Source organism: Phaseolus vulgaris, chromosome 4, assembly GCF_051622355.1.
Source record: "Phaseolus vulgaris cultivar YP4 chromosome 4, ASM5162235v1, whole genome shotgun sequence".
NCBI classification, from domain to species: domain Eukaryota; kingdom Viridiplantae; phylum Streptophyta; class Magnoliopsida; order Fabales; family Fabaceae; genus Phaseolus; species Phaseolus vulgaris.
Window position 1 is genome coordinate 38,931,795 of NC_143501.1, and position 18,065 is coordinate 38,949,859.

General features: G+C 35.3%; 1 pseudogene; it reads left to right on the forward strand.

Moving 5' to 3' along the window:
* The first annotated feature begins 1,190 nt into the window (after positions 1–1,190).
* LOC150028052 (uncharacterized) lies at positions 1,191–2,174 on the forward strand (annotated as a pseudogene).
* The last annotated feature ends 15,891 nt before the right edge of the window (positions 2,175–18,065 follow it).

Genomic DNA, 18,065 nt, shown 5'->3' on the forward strand with positions numbered 1-18,065 from the left:
AACCACTGAGTATTCACTATGCAACCAATCACAGATTACACATACACCACACACAAATAGGTGACTTTGAATCCCACAAAGTCTACTCACCCTCTTTGCACACAACAAACACCTCAAGCCAGAATCACACTGACTTTACAGGATTTTACAGCAATTATACAGAGAGTTATATGAACAATTACAAGAACTTGAACAGGATTAGTAAACACCTGGAAACACAGTACAGCAAAACCCTATTGATCAGTTCTTTGAATCACAGCAAAGCTCAAAGGAAATCTTGCTAAAACTTTGGTAAAAACCTTTTCACAAAACAGTTTGTAATCTCTCAAATCAATCACAATCAGAGTATCAACCTTCTTCCTTTTATCAATCCTCTTTTTTTTTCGTTCGAATGAAGACTCATTTTATAAACTTTGAAAAGCTACCGTTGATTCAAAAAAGTTAAAACAGGTTTTCAAAAAACTATTATGAACACATACATTTAATCGGTTAAAACCAAGATTTAACCAGTTGAGTGGTTTTGTCAGTTATACAACTGATTCAAAAAACAGTTCCAAAACCCCTTTGTCACCTAAGTGACAAACAACTGATTATCTCGAAACTTTAATCGGTTGTTTTTCCCTTTGCATGGAAAAACACTTTAATCTTTAAAACAGATTGAAATAAGCTTTGTCTGAGAATCAATACTTATCTTACAAAGATTCTAAACGCCATACCAAGACCTAAACCTAAAACATCACACAGCTTCAGGCTTCATGAGGATTTGACACATCAAAGCTTCTCATCTTCAACAGAATTAGGGTTTACTGGTGAGGCATCTTGTGAAGCGTCGCACAAGCTTAGCACAGCTGTGACACAAGACTTGCCTCTTCTGGAGTGCAATCTTTCTAACAGCATGGCCGCTAGGGTACCAACTCATGTACCATCATTGCGGCGCCATTTGTTCTGTGGGTGCCCTAATTATTCACGTGCTATGCATGCAATCTTTCCCTGGAAACCCTAACCCTTACGGGCCTTAGCGCTTCCAAGTAACACTTGTATGTGTCATACCTGAATGTACTATACACACCCCATGCATGATCCTCTCGTGATTTAGGTCTTTCTAGTATCTGGGTGTTAACTCAAATTGTTCGTGGGGCCCAGCTTACGTGGCCCTCCATTACTATCAGGCCACTGATGTCTGATGTCCGATGTCTTTCTCTGGCGCCGATGACCGAGATCTAGCCAGTATAGACACATAGCACAAAACTTTATGAGGCAGTTTAGAAATACAACACTAAAGAAAGATGTTGTCAACAAGGATAATTGCCCTCATCCATTAAGTTAATCAACTCTTTCAAATTATACATATTGTTTTTGTCAATTTTGTTTACTAACTACATTTGCAATAAATAATTACAGCATATGGAATGACATAGCCACACTTTTTCTACTACTACAAGATAGTTAGAGAGGAAAATTCTAAGGGAGCTCAATGGTTGGATGACATCCCGAGAGAGAAGTGAACTCTTGCATGCGAGAACAGTCAAAGGAGGGGACATATGACAACCAATCTGGTTGAGTCGATCAACTCTGTTTTGAAGAAAACAATAAACTTTCTAATATATTCCATGGTGTTGGCAACATACACCCAATGCAATAAATTCTTCATGGATAAAGGCAGGCAAGTGGAAACCGTGATGGCTAATGGACATGTATACTCTGAAGTTGCAATAAAAGAATTGGAAGATGCACAATCAAAGGCAAACACTCATACAGTTTCCTTTGATAGGAGGAACATCAGATTTTTGGTAGAAGAAAACAAAATCCAAGAGAAGTACGACCACCAAGCCGATTTGCAGTTCGCTTGGACAAAAACTACACCTACTCTCATGTGCTTGTTGTAAGCAAATATACTCACCACAATTTTCCTATGTACATCTCACCTGTGTACACATTACAATAGGTTTTCATGTTTACAAAGGACTATTTGGTGATTTAAAAAATGAAGAGTATTGGGCAAGTCCCGACATGAAAAGAACCTCAAAGGCGAGGCTAAGTCAACTCGAATTAGGACTGATATGAACATAAGAGAACAACATGGTCGAACCAAAAACTGTTCATATTGTCAAACGCCAGGACACCCAAAAAGAACGTGTCCCAACATTACTGAAGTGTCCATTTCTAATCATTAATTATATTTCATTTTGCACAAACTATTTAATGTACCATTCAAGAAAATATTAAATGAATGTGCATTTCTCATTTATTTTGCTTTTTATGTTCAACATATACTTCATCATTTTAATAATTAACAACAATTTTCAACTATTAAACATGAAAACATTTAAAAACAATTCACAATGTTAGTAATGGTACAAAATGTGTGAGAAAACTGATACACAGGACAATAATGTCCATTGTCACATCACTCCTCCATAATTATTTCTCCTAAGGTCACACAAAACATAATAATGTGCATCATCACATTACTCCTCCATAATTGTTTTTTCCTTAAGTTGTAAAACACAATAACATGCATTGTCACATCACTCTCCATAGGTTCTTTCCTCAGGCAAGACAACATAATAATGTTCATTGTCACATCAGTCCTCCATAATTATTTCTCCTCAGGTCACATAGAACATAATAATGTGCATCGTCACATCACTCCTCAATAAAAAAAAGTTCTTAAGTTGTACAACACAATAACATTAATTGTCACATCAGTTCTCCATAATTATTTCTCCTCGGGTCACACAGAACATAATAATGTGCATCATCACATCACTCCTCCATAATTTTTTTTCCTTAAGTTGTACAACATAATAACATTAACTGTCACATCACTCTTCATAGGTTCTTTCCTCTAGCCAAACAACACAATAATGTGAATGGTCACATCACTCTTCCATAATTATTTCTCCTCGGGTCAGACATGAAAATAATGTGCATTGTCATATCAGTTCTTCATAACTGCTTTTGCTCAGGTCATAAAACATAATATTGTACATCGTCACATATCACTCCTCCATAATTACATATTCCTTAGGTTATACAACACAATAAGATGCATAGTCACATCACTCTCCATAGGTTCTTTCCTCAGGCCAGACAACACAATAATGTGAATGGTCACATCACTCCTCTATTATTGCTTTTCCTAAGGCCACACAACAAAATAATGTGAATGGTTACATCTTTTCTCCACAATTGCTTTTTCTTAGTGCAGATGCCTCAAAAGATATATTTCAATAACACCAATGTACCAACATCATCTTCTCTTTTAATGTGCACATGATAATACTTGTAATAAATTTATCATCTAATACACACAATTCATTGCACACGTCATAAACAACCATTTTTATTTCTATCTTAATCATTCTCCAACTATAAATTCAAGTTTTCACTCACACACCCCTTTCAAACCATTTAGCTAACATAAAATATATACAAATTATTCCTTTTTTCCAAAACTTTTGCTTTCATCTTCAAATGAACCATCTTTGCATAACAAACTATGAGAATCTTTACAATTCTGATCTTGTTGTTGCATAACATGGTAAAAAAGAGTGGTTGGGGAAAGTAAAAGGGAAAGAATGCTATTTGGGGATATAATGCTGAAAAGAGTGTTTTTTACAGAAAAAACTCTTGCATTTATTTTATTAGTTTATGGACAAAAAAATCATGTGCATTTGGTGCTTTTGGCTTGACGGATGGTAAAATGTCTTTACATACAGGTGCATGATTTTTATTCCATTAAAATTGAACATAGTGTATATCTTATGCCTATTCCAAGTGCTTCTCCTTTGCTTACTCTTTCGTTTGGCCAACTCTTATTACAGGTTGCTTATACTCTCTCTTTTTTGCTATAATATCGATTGACTTAAATTCAGAGTTTATAATAACTAAATAAGTGACTCTAAGTTTTCTCCAATTGCATTAGTTATTTTCCTTCATGTTATCATCCACCAAGAATATTAATATATACAGTTTTCACACACCTTTGTCTTCGAGAATGTTGAGATTCCAATGCTCTTTGCAGAGTAACCATTCATGGAATTCGGATCCACTGTGTGTTGAGAACGTATAGCATGAGGACATGAGAACAATATCTCCAAATATTAATTAAATTTCTGAACCCTAGTTTTGGCTTCAACATCTCTTGCATATCTATTTCTTATGGTTTATTAAATACGTAAGTGCTTTGAACATCTTTCTTTTTTTAAGTTGTAAGCAAGTCAAAATCAAAGTTCAAGCAAAATCTGTCCTAGATTTTAGAAAGACTATAAATTATTTTCAATATTAAAATGCTACTGAGTTGCAGACTGGTAAATAAATTTAGGCAGTTTCTTCCTGCGCCCCTATATTTTTCTTCCTGCACCCTACAATTTTATAAATCTCGAAACTGACCTCCATCTGTTATTTGAATTCAGGATCTGGGAGTGTGCTACGGATTCATCAATCAAGAAGTGAATCATGTTTCTTTCCAGATGAGGAGGTGTTCCGGAAGTAAAGTGTTCATAAATTGTTGATTTTTGGATTGCTGAATTCGGAAGCCTAATTTCTATTACAGATTGGTGGATCCAGAATGGTTTTTTCAATTATGGAATGGTTTTTTCAATTATGGATGTTTTGCACTTTTTTATTTTGGATTAACACTGTCAGTCATGTACTACCAGAAGCACCAATCCGGGAGATTACCGGACATGTCAATCCAAAATTTTACCAGAAGGCGTCAATCCGAAAATTTACCGGATTTCATAATTCGGAATGCAAAAAAATAAATGTACAGTTTTATATAGGGAAATTTTTGTCTTTGCGCAACCTTGTGGGGTGCAGCAAGAAAAATGTAGGGGTTCTAGAAGAAACTGCCATAAATTTATGAATCTTGTACAATTAGAACAAGGCCCAAGTAAATTAAAAGTGAAGATAAATTTGAGTTAATTATTTTATTTTGGGCTATTTTTGTTGTTTGGGCCTTTTTACTCTTTGTCACTCACCGTGTGATGGGTATTATTCTCTATGTGCATATTCATTTTGAAACAGTGATGGGTATAACCAAATATACTATTTGAGAAACCATCAAAATAGAGATGTGTAAAAAAGTTAGCCATACTTTCCCTAATAATACACAAGTAATATTTACTGGTACTCATTTCTTAATAATATTTAAGGAAATTCATATTTTTTATAAAAAACAATTTGGATTTTTATAAATCCAAATTCAAATATTTAGATAGGATTTTAAATCAAAATCCATATTTTATAAAAAAATATTAAATTTTAAAGTTAAATCCACATTTTCTTAAACAAACTAACATAATATTAATATATTAAAGAAATATAATAAAACTATATTTTAATAATATCAAAAATTAACACTAAAAAGAAGTTATTGTACTTTGTTGTTTAAAGTTCTTCCTGCACTCATTGTTATTGTTATTATCACATAATTTACAATAAACTTCTAAGTTTAGCTTAGTGTTTTTAACTTTGAAACGTAAATAACTCAAAAATAATAAAATAAAGTAAAAGAAAAATAATGTCTAACCAGTAAGTAGTTCTGACTTATGATGATATTATTATATTCTATATTGAATAAACTACACTATATACATAATGCTATTTATTTGAAAAAGTATATATTTATACATTTTGTAAATGATTTTAGAAGTTAAAAATCTTTAAATCAGTTTATAACACAATTGATTGAATTAAGTTTGAGGTTTAGGCAAATTCTCCCTACACCAGATCATTTAAGTCTGCACCCAATATACGCAAAGGAAAAGATCAAAATATCCTTAATGAAATAAAAATTAGGATTTGGGTAAAATGTGCACCCAACCCAGCAACCTTGCACCCTTCATTCTTCCGTGATCACTATGAGGCGGTGCGGAAGCTTGGACACTTAAACGAAGAGCAATCTTTCTTCTTTATTGTTAATTTTATTTTTCTTTGTGGCCATTTTTCTATATTTTCTTCCAAAAGAAAGAAATGCACATGATCATGAAAGGCAAAGGGTGCATAACTACATGCTTTTCCTGGTTTCTCGATGTGTTTGGTTAGGATGTGCAATATTAGATCAAGGAGACTTTATACAATCAATCATAGTTCAAATTGATTTTAAAATTATGTGATTTAATATTTGGATAATTATATTAGAAATTTTATTTTTTAAGAAAAACAATTGTTTTAAATTTTATTTTTTTTTGTAATTAAAAGAGTGAATTTTAATGTCTATGAATAATTTTTATTACAGTTAATTACTATATCCGGAAGCATGATAGTGCCTTCTGCATGGACAAATCTGTAAGCATGCATTTCAATTCCAAACTTACATATCTGTAGGCCTCATGATGTGTTTCGCATTTTGGCATCTGTAGGCAACCGCATGTGTTCTGGATTTTGCCATCTGTATGCAACATTATGTGTTGTGGATTTTGGCATCCGTAGGCACCATTGTGTGTGATGGATTTTGCAATCCGTAATTGTATACGGTAGTTCCGTAAGCGTGTATATGCAATAGAAATGTAGTGAATACATGTATTAAAAGAGTCTAAACATCCTAAAACATAAACATTAAGTATCTATTACAAATTTTAAGATTAGAAATATCGTCTAATAGACATTATTTGTGTATAAACTTGTATCCGGCTAGTGTAGTATGTTGACCAAGATTGGACAACCATCTTTCAGCTTCACCTTTAAAAGTTATAAATATAAGTTACATAACTTTTAAGTTAGCACTATGACTGATGAGAATCAACTAAAGGTGGCTTTTTATAATGAAGAACAAGATCATTCGCCTTCACATTTAAAGTTTTTCTTGTTAATCTTTGCAAAAGATAAAGCCCAAGCCCAAGCCCAAGCCCAAGAAGGCCAAAGCCCACAAAAGCCCAAAGACCATCCCATGAAGGGCAAGGCCAAGTTTTAAATAAATATTGTTTAGAAAGGTGCTTAGAGGGAAACATTAGAAACCTCTATTGTTAAAACATCTTTTAGTCTTTAGTTAAGAGTCTTAGGGGGGGTGTATTAGTAGATAGGTGTAGGAGTAAATAAGGAGGTGCCAAAGTGAGAGAAAGGATCACACCTTCCTCATGCCTTGTTTTAGGCGCAAATTCTAGAAGCTTTTTGGGAGGGAGTTTTTTTTGAATTTGTGTAGCTTACATTTCAGCACCTTAGGCTATAAATAGAGGTGCTCTCTTTGTAAAATTCAGATTTGAATTTTATCTAAAGAAACTATACTCAAAATTGGAGTGAGCATTTGGAGAGCTTTGAGCTTCTTCTCTAGTCTTATCTTGAAGGACCATGGTTTCCTCAAGTGGCGGCTTCCACACTCATCTAGGAGCATCCATTCTTCTAGTGGCGTGATCATCCAACCATTCCTCCATCTTCATGAGCATTCTCTTCTCCTTCCTTTCTTCTTCTTCAATTTGTTCTTATTGCCTTGAGTTTTGAGTTGTTTTTGTTTCGGTTCCTTTAATTTTCCAGCACCTATTTTCTGTTTAGTTTTTAAATTCTGTTCGGTTCTTTTGTTTTGAAGTTCATTTCTGTTCGGTTTGTTCTTTTCCTTCTCCTTTGTTGATTCAATTTGACAATATTTGGTTCATCCAAATGAGTTTGGGATTTGGTACTTGTTTTGGTGAGTTCTTGATCTTAGAACTATGATCCAACTTCTAAGAAAGTGCCTCTACATTTTCCAGCTCAAGGTGATTCCTCAAAGTGTCAAGAATCTTGTTCTATGTGGCTATTGGAATCACATCATGTGGTATCATGAGTCTTAGGTTCATTCTTGTTTAATTGTTGAGTTGTGTGCACTTTATTTCAAGAGCTCTTTTTAATTTCTTGCAATTTCAGTTTCTGTTTTAGAATTGTATTTGAGTATTCTTGCTGTTTTTCTTTTGCTCCAAGTGTTTGTGGAAAGGTTTATGGCACTCATAATTCTTATGAGTATGGTTGCTCTTTTGGAATGGCATTATCCTTCCTAGAGTTTACCTTAAGCTTCCTTCCACTTGTTACAATTTGTGTTGTGTCTTTTAATTTTTGAATCATGTCAAGTTTTGTCTTAGTCATGTTATTCCATATATGTCATTACTTCTAGTAGTATTTTTTTTTTGTTTTGATTGTTTCTTGCTTTGGTGTCATATAATTTTCTGAATTGATGTTGATCCTTTGTGCATTTTCTTTTTAGAATTGAGTTCATACTTGTATTCTAGACCTATACAAGTTCCAATACATCATTTTCTATTATGTCTTTGCTAGTTCATCATCCTGTTTTTTTATTCCTATTAGGATTCCTCTGTTTCTGAAAAAAGTGCTTACTGTTTTTCCTTATTGCAATTGATTTACGTACTGTAAAATTCTGAAATTCTGGATTTGAGATATTGAAAGTGTTAGAAAAGAATAGAAAAAAGAATCATTCAAAAATATGAAGTACACAAAAAATGATAAATAAAATAAAAAAAGTGTACATTCCTGCCGAAAAAAATACGGTAATCTGGCAGTGATTTTAAAAAATTTATTTCTCTCAATTGGCTTACTGTTTTTAATTGATTCCAGTGCCATTTTTGAGTTAACATCTTGAAGTTTCTGTGGTATAAATTTCATAATCCAGTTCGCTCTACAACGTTCCAGTTAAATCAGTGAATATCAAACACAGTTTGCATTAAAAAAAAAATTCCAGTAGCTAAATTTTTTTTGTTTTCTTCATCTACTCTAGTGCTTTTCCTTAGGTATTCTTTTGTGTGCCTACTTTTCTCATTGAGTTCTTTATTTTCTTGATTGTCTTTCATTCTTACTCTTTGAGTTTGTCTTACACATAGTTTTCCTTTTGCAATTACCTTTCCTTGCTTATACCTTTTCTTGTTTGTCTTTATTGTTTCATTGGTTTTGTGGTGGTTTGCTCTTAAGATTGGTGTGCTTGCTTTGACATATTTCATTTGAGGATTCCAAGGCCTCAAGATCAGATTGGTGCAAGAACATTATTTCTTTGAGAGTGATATCTTTTCAGCCTTAAATTCACTTCGGCAGTTTCAATTGGAAAGCTCACTGTTTTTGCTAATTTTTAACTTGTTTGCTGTTTTGTGTGTTTGCTGTTTTTTAATTACAAATGGCTGGATCTTCAAGTGATGCATCCTCCAAGCAGAATTCTCCTTCCAAAGCTTCAATTCTTGGTGAATTACATGAAGCTCAAAGAACAATTAGAAGGTTGGAAGAGAAATTGCAAAAGATGGAGGTCAAACAAACTAGACCATCTCCTTCTATCCATGATGGACATCATTCTCATAGACCATCTTCAAGAGCTTCTTCAAATGATGTTGGCCGTGAAGATGAGCATAGGAGAAGGAGACCTCCACCCCAAGTCCATGGACAAAGACATCATCACCAAGGGGAAAGAATTCACTACGGCAATGGCTTCTACCATGATGCAAAGTCCAAGCTTCCTTCGGTCAAACTACCTTGTTTTAATGGTTCTAGTGATCCAAATGTGTATTTAGATTGGGAGGCTAAGTGTGAACAAATTTTTGAGATCCATGAGATCCAAGATGAGCATAAGCTCAAGCTAGCCACCCTAGAGTTTAGTGATTATGCCATGAAATGGTGGCATGGGATTGTAAAGGACATTATCTATCACAAGGGTCCTCCCGTGGACTCTTGGAACTCTTTAAAGGATCATATGCGCGCTAGGTTTGTGCCCCCACATTTTAGGAAAGACCTCATGTTGAGACTCCAACGGTTTCAACAAGGCACGCTAAATGTGGATGAATATTATAAAGAGCTAGAAACGCTTGTGCTTAAAATTGAATTAGAGGAAAGTGAGGAAGCTATGATTGCTAGGTTTGTGAGTGGTCTTAGGAAGGATATTCAAGACTTTGTTGAGTTACAAGAGTATTCATCATTGGGCTCTTTAGTTCATCTTGCAATGAAGGTGGAAGCCCAACTTGCTAAGAAAAACTCTTTCAAAAATGCTTCCAATGATGGATACTACTCCAAGTCTTGGAGAACCAAAAATTCTTTTTCTAAACATCCTTCCAAAGATTCTTCTTTCAAACCCAAGGATCCTACGCCATCTACTTCTAGGCCTAAATCCCCAATTAAATCGTCTAGTCAAAAGTGTTTTAAATGTTTGGGATATGGTCACATTGCTGCTAATTGCCCTTCTAAAAGAAGTATGTACATGCATGAAGGCATTGTAGTTAGTGAGCATGATTCCACTTCACCTAGGCATTCTTCACCTTCTAGACCATCAAGTGAAAATGAGAGTGAAAGTCCTTGTGAAGGTGACTTATTGATGGTAAGACGTATGTTGGGCACAATTCCAAAATCTTTGAATGATACTCAAAGAGAAAATATTTTTCACACCCGATGTCTTATCAACAACAAGTTATGTTCCTTGATTATTGATGGGGGAAGTTGCACTAATGTGGCTAGTACAAGAGTTGTGGAGAAGTTAGCCTTACCCACTATCTCTCATACCAAGCCCTACAAATTACAATGGCTTAGTGAAGTAGGTGAAATCATGGTGAATAAACAAGTCCTCATTAACTTTGCTATAGGAAAGTATAAAGATGAGGTTTTATGTGATGTTGTGCCCATGGAAGCTTCTCATCTTCTTTTAGGAAGGCCTTGGCAATATGATAGACATGTTTTTCATGATGGCCTATCCAATACAATGTCTTTTTCCTTCCTAGGGCGCAAGGTTATATTAAAACCCCTCTCTCCCAAAGAGGTTCATGAGGACCAAATAAAAATGAAAACTAAAAGAGAAAATGAGAAAGAAAAAGAAGTAAGTACTACACCGAGTCACACCATTTTCTCCTCTAAATCCATCATGTTGACTCGTGCTATACCTCAAATGGACCATCCAAGGTCTTCTTCTTCTTTATCTTTTTCATTACCCAAGGTTCCTATTTCAACACCACCTTGGTTAAAATATGTTAGGGATGATTTTTTCATACCTCCTAATGGGTTTCACCATTTAAGAGGTCTTTTTCCAAAAAATATCATCATTCCCAAACAAATTTTTCCAACTTGGTCGATTCATAGGACCTCCTTTTCTGCAATCCCTTTGATTCCCTCTACTAAGTCATGTATTCCTTTTTTTTACTCTTTTGATTGTAAAAGTACACTGACTTTGTTATATGCAGGGATTCAGAATTCGTGGGCGAATTCTCTCCAACTCGGGGAGTATGATGAGAATCAACTAAAGGTGGCTTTTTATAATGAAGAACAAGATCATTCGCCTTCACATTTAAAGTTTTTCTTGTTAATCTTTGCAAAAGATAAAGCCCAAGCCCAAGCCCAAGCCCAAGAAGGCCAAAGCCCACAAAAGCCCAAAGACCATCCCATGAAGGGCAAGGCCAAGTTTTAAATAAATATTGTTTAGAAAGGTGCTTAGAGGGAAACATTAGAAACCTCTATTGTTAAAACATCTTTTAGTCTTTAGTTAAGAGTCTTAGGGGGGGTATATTAGTAGATAGGTGTAGGAGTAAATAAGGAGGTGCCAAAGTGAGAGAAAGGATCACACCTTCCTCATGCCTTGTTTTAGGCGCAAATTCTAGAAGCTTTTTGGGAGGGAGTTTTTTTTGAATTTGTGTAGCTTACATTTCAGCACCTTAGGCTATAAATAGAGGTGCTCTCTTTGTAAAATTCAGATTTGAATTTTATCTAAAGAAACTATACTCAAAATTGGAGTGAGCATTTGGAGAGCTTTGAGCTTCTTCTCTAGTCTTATCTTGAAGGACCATGGTTTCCTCAAGTGGCGGCTTCCACACTCATCTAGGAGCATCCATTCTTCTAGTGGCGTGATCATCCAACCATTCCTCCATCTTCATGAGCATTCTCTTCTCCTTCCTTTCTTCTTCTTCAATTTGTTCTTATTGCCTTGAGTTTTGAGTTGTTTTTGTTTCGGTTCCTTTAATTTTCCAGCACCTATTTTCTGTTTAGTTTTTAAATTCTGTTCGGTTCTTTTGTTTTGAAGTTCATTTCTGTTCGGTTTGTTCTTTTCCTTCTCCTTTGTTGATTCAATTTGACAATATTTGGTTCATCCAAATGAGTTTGGGATTTGGTACTTGTTTTGGTGAGTTCTTGATCTTAGAACTATGATCCAACTTCTAAGAAAGTGCCTCTACATTTTCCAGCTCAAGGTGATTCCTCAAAGTGTCAAGAATCTTGTTCTATGTGGCTATTGGAATCACATCAATGACTTACTTTTTTTATTCGTTTAGTGTATACCTGGACAAAATGATTTCTGTGGACGTGCCCAATTGTAATTATTCGGTGATGAGTGAAGTTACTTGGTACTTGGGTTCTTAAAGCAAAAATACTCAATGATTGTATCATGGACAATGAAACAAAAATGACATTATACCGATTAACAATAACATATCCATTTCTGGAATTGTCATCCACTTATTTGCTTCTACCTACAAGTACAAATGGTGAACAAAGTTAAATGAAGAAATGCAAAGTAGAAATGAAAGGGTGTTAGTGGTTGATACCATAGACACCTCAATGTGCCACCTCAACCCTGTTACTTGTTGTGTTTCCTAAGTGCATCACCTTATTTGTCCATGCCTTGACAATTTTTTCTTTATGTGGACGTAACCATGTAGCCGTCACATAATCAACAAATATAGGCCATGGAGAACACACAACTTGAAAAGCATTGACACAATCTTCAAAGGCCTCAACAATATCACAATCCACAATAGATCCCCAAGCTTGCATTACTTGATCCCATGCCTTTCTTGGATGCACCAACATTTTACATTTTGCTTTCACATTTTTATCAATGTGAAATCAATAGAGAAAATTATAAGCTTCAGGAAAAACAATTATGATTGCATTCATTAAGGCAACATCTCTATCATGGTTAGTAAAATATTTCTTGGCTTCACTGAAGTTTTAGTCATATCCTCAACCATATGAGTTAGCTTTCGGAAATACAAATCCGTTAGTTTAATAATATCCTTCTGCATTTTGAAATCCGAAACACATAAAACCATTATGGATATTATCCAGAATTCAAAATATACTTCCAGATAAATTTATCTGGAACTCATATTTGACTTACAAACATCTGGTTATATATACATACATATATATATATATATATAATTAATTGTAATAAAAATTATTCATAGACATTAAAATTCACTCTTTTAATTACAAAAAGAAATTCAAAACATTTTTTTTTCTTACAAAATAAAATTTCTAATATTTGTTATCCAAATATTAAATGACATAAATTTAAAATCAATTTGAACTATGATTTATTGTATAAAGTCTCCTTGATCTAATATCACATATCCAAACCAAACACATCAAGAAACCAGGAAAAGCATGCAACTTTGCACCCTTTGCCTTTCATGATCATGTGCATTTCTTCCTTTTGGAAGAAAAATATAGAAAAACGACCACAAAAGGAAATAAAATTAACAATAAAGAAGAAAGATTGCATAACCCTTGTCAATTTACAAGAAGCTTTGATCTTCAAAATGTGATTGTGATATGCATACTTAAATAGACATTCATCTTCATATATGATGTGATGTGTTCAACATCTACTGGTGCCTTCATCAACATTGTGTTCTTTGCTTTTCTCACTATGCTTGGGAACTACAGTGCCTCCAATATGGATAGCTGAAGCACCAGGATGCAATGCTTCCATGCATAAAACCTTGATTAAATTCCTGAATCTTCTTCTAAATGTTGGTAGTCTAGACATGGAAGCTACAATCACCTGCAACCTGAAAAAGATTAAATGCATTGAGAAAGAAAGGACTTAAGTTTGTATTAGGGAAAGTTGTGATAATATTTTTACTTGTCTAATTTCTCTTTTCACTACATTTTTTGGGTATTGGGAGACTCAAATGTAGATAAAGAGGCATACTAGAACTTTGAAGGGTTAATTTATTGAGTACCCAATTTGAAGGAAAAGTTTATTAGGTAGACAAAGCTTATCGTCGTGACATTCTTCCCTTTATACACTTCTGGATAAAAAAAATGTGAAACACACAGGAAACATCAAAACTCACCTTTTGCGATGCGTCTCCTTCTCTGGTGGCTTCGTTTGCTGTTGTCGCAGTGCCTCAACACAACTTTCAAATTTTGTTGTTGCCACAGTCACGATAAGAATGGACATGCTTGGTGATGTGATTCCAATAACACAATATGAATGATTCTTGACATTCTTAGGAATCATCTTGAGTTGGTTATGAGATAAGCACTTTATCATAGAATTGGATCAAGGTTCTATGAACAAGAACTCACCAAAACTAGTGTCAAAACACAAACTCATATGGAAGTTCCAATTATTGTCAAATTGAACCGATTAAAATGAGAGGAAAAGCAATTGCACCGAATAGAATTGACATAGAACTGAAATGAACCGATCAAAATGAAATAAAAGGCAAGAATACTGAAAAGAAGTGTTGGAAATGTAAAAGCACCGAACCAAAACACGAAACAAAGAAGAACAACTTGCTGAAAAAGTGAAATAGCCGAACCAAAAGACAAGAACACAAGCTAAGACATGAATATCAAAAGAGAAGGAAGGAAGGAGAAGAGAAAGCTCATGAAGATGGAAGAATGGTTGGATGATCACGCCACTAGGAGGATGGAGACTCCAAGATAAGTGTGCAAGCCGCCACTTGAGGTAACCATGGAACCATCAAGATAAGACTAGTGAAGAAGGCACAAAGCTCTCCAATGCTCTCTCAAAAATTGAGTATAGTTTCTCTAATTAAAATTCAAATCTGAAAAATACAAGGGCAACACCTTAATTTATAGCCTAGAGGTGCTGAAATGCAAGCTAAATAAATTCAAAAACTCCCCCCAAATTCAAATGAAAGTGGCGCCTAAACCAAGTCATGAGGAAGGTGTGATCTTTTCTCTCACTTGGGCACCTCCTTATTTACTCCTACACCTATCTACTAACGCACCCCCCTTCCTAAGACTCCTAACTAAAGACTAAAAGATGCTTTAATAATAGAGGTTTCTAATGTTTCCCTTTAAGCACCTTCAACCAAAGAAATTACAAAAAGAGAAAATAAACGTCCCCTAGCTCCTAAAGCTTTGAACATGCTTCTTGTAAGCCTTTGAGGTGGGTTTTGACCTCCATGGCCGTCCTCAACCTCTTCTTGCTCTTGATGATTGGCCTCCATGTCCACTTAAGCATGATCTCCATCATACTCCCCGAGTTGGAGAGAATTCGACCACGAATTCTGGAGACCTACAGAAAAAGGAGTTAGATCGCTGACATTAAAAGTATGACTACCTAAGAATGTATCAGGCATATCTAACTCATAAGCATTGTCATTAATCCTCTTGAGGATTTGGAAAGGTCCATCCCCTCGAGGCATTAGTTTGGACTTCCTTTGAGTAGGAAAACGATCCTTCCTCAAGTGAAGCCAAACCCAATCTCCCTCATCAAACAACAATGCTTTTCTCCTTTTATTGGCAAGTTCAGCATACTTGCCAACCTTCTTCTCAATTCTCTTCTTGATGTCTTTATGCAAACTTTTCACAAAAGAAGCTTTTTCATCCCCATTTTTGCACAAGACATCTCCAAGAAGGGGAATAGGAAGAAGATCAACAGGTGTTAAGGGGTTAAACCCATAGACAACCTCAAAAGGAGAATGTGAGGTGGTAGAATTTACTACACGATTATATGCAAACTCAACATGGGGTAGTAAATTCTCCCACACTCTAGGATTCCCCGAAATAAAACATCTCAATAGTTGTCCCAAAGTTCTATTCACCACCTCGATTTGACCATCATTTTGTGGGTGGCAAGTGGTAGAAAATAAAAGCTTAGTCCTAAGCTTGCCCCACAAGGTCTTCCAAAAGTGACTCAAGAACTTGGGATCTCTATCGGACACTATAGGTCTAGGAATCCCATGCAAGCGAACCACTTCTTGGAAGAAGAGGTTTGCAATGTGGCATGCATCATCCACTTTGTGGCAAGGAATAAAATGAGCCATCTTTGAAAAACGATCCACTACCACAAAAATGGAGTCCTTTCCCTTTGATGTCTTGGGTAATCCTAAGATGAAATCCATAGATATATCAACCCAAGGTATTGAAGGGATAGGAAGAGGAGTATATAAACCATGGGGATGCATTTTAGACTTAGCTTTGCGGCAAGCTATGCATTTATCACACAAACTATGAACATGTTTATGCATATGAGGCCAAAAGAAATGTTCATGCAACACATCCAAAGTTTTAGCAACCCCAAAGTGACCCATTAAACCCCCCTCATGAGCTTCTCTAACAAGAGATAATCTAATAGAGCATTGAGGAACACAAAGACATTTTCCTTTAAAAAGAAAGTCATCTTGTATAAAAAAATCTTTGTGTCCTCCCTTAAGACACTCTTGATAGATGAGTGAAAAATCAAGGTCATCATGATAAAGTTCCTTAATGTGATCAAAGCCAAGATATTGAGAGCTTAAAAGATTTAGCAAAGTGTATCTTCTAGAAAGTGCATCCGCCACAATGTTTACTTTGCCTTGCTTGTGTTTGATCACATAAGGAAATTGCTCAATGAATTCCACCCACTTAGCATGCCTCTTGTTAAGCTTGTTTTGGCTTTTCAAATACTTAAGAGATTCATGATCACTATGTATCACAAACTCTTTGGGAAAAAGATAGTGTTGCCAAGTAAACAAAGCCCTAACAAGTGCATATAATTCTTTATCATAAGTGGAATAATTGAGATGACTTCCCTTCAATTTCTCACTAAAATAGGCTATGGGGTGGTCCTCTTGAAGGAGAACAGCCCCAATACCTATGCTTGAAGCATCACACTCAATCTCAAATGTCTTAGTGAAATTAGGAAGGGTCAAGATGGGAGCATTAGTCAATTTTTCTTTCAAAGTTTCAAAAGCTTTTTGTTGTGCTTCTCCCCATTGAAAGACCACATCCTTTTTCACTATGTCATTGAGTGGTGCGGCAATGGTACCAAAGTTTAGGACAAATCTTCTATAGAAAGAAGCAAGTCCATGAAAACTTCGAACCTCATTCAAAGTTTTCGGTGTAGGCCAATTTTGAATGGCCATCACCTTTGTTTTGTCCACATGGACCCCTTTGCAACTCATAACAAACCCTAGGAATTCTATATGATCAAGAGCAAACATACATTTAGCAAGATTAGCATACAAATGTTCCTTCCTAAGGGTTTCTAAAACTTGCCTAACATGCAACCTATGGTCATCCAAAGATAAGCTATAAATGAGAATGTCATCAAAGTAAACAACAACAAACTTACCAATGAATGGTCTAAGAACATGATGCATGAGGCGCATGAAGGTACTTGGTGCATTAGTTAGACCAAAGGGCATAACTAACTACTCATATAAACCAAGGTTGGTCTTAAAAGCCGTCTTCCATTCATCACCCAGTTTGATACGGATTTGATTGTAGCCGCTTTTAAGATCAATCTTTGAAAAGATTTTTGAACCATGTAATTCATCCAACAAATCATCTAGTCTAGGGATGGGATGCATATACTTAATGGTAATGTTATTGATGGCCCTACAATCCGAACACATTTGCCATGTGCCATCCTTTTTTGGCACTAAGATTATAGGCATAGCACAAGGACTCATGCTATCTTGAACCCACCCTTTCTCAATCAAAGCCTCAACTTGTTGGCGAATTTCCTTGGTTTCACTTGGATTGGTCCTATATGCTGGACGGTTAGGTAAAGAAGAGCCCGGTATCAAATCAATTTGGTGCTCAGTCCCTCTCAAAGGTGGAAGTCCATTTGGAGGATCTTGAAACACATCTTGAAACTCTTCTACCAAATTTTCCAAGCAATGAGGACTATCAACAAGTGATTCTACTCTAAGAGTTCTAGGGATGGCTAAAAAAAGAGGATGATGAGCCACTATTTCCCTTTCAATTTCATGCCTAGACACAAGGAGTGTAGGCTTAGAACTCTTATCTTTTTTATCTTTTTCACTCTCCCTCTTTTTCTTCATTATGACTTGGTCCTCATGGACTTCTTTAGGAGAGAGAGAGATTTTAAAGTAACCTTGTGACCATGGAATTCAAAAGAGAGTTTGTTGGTA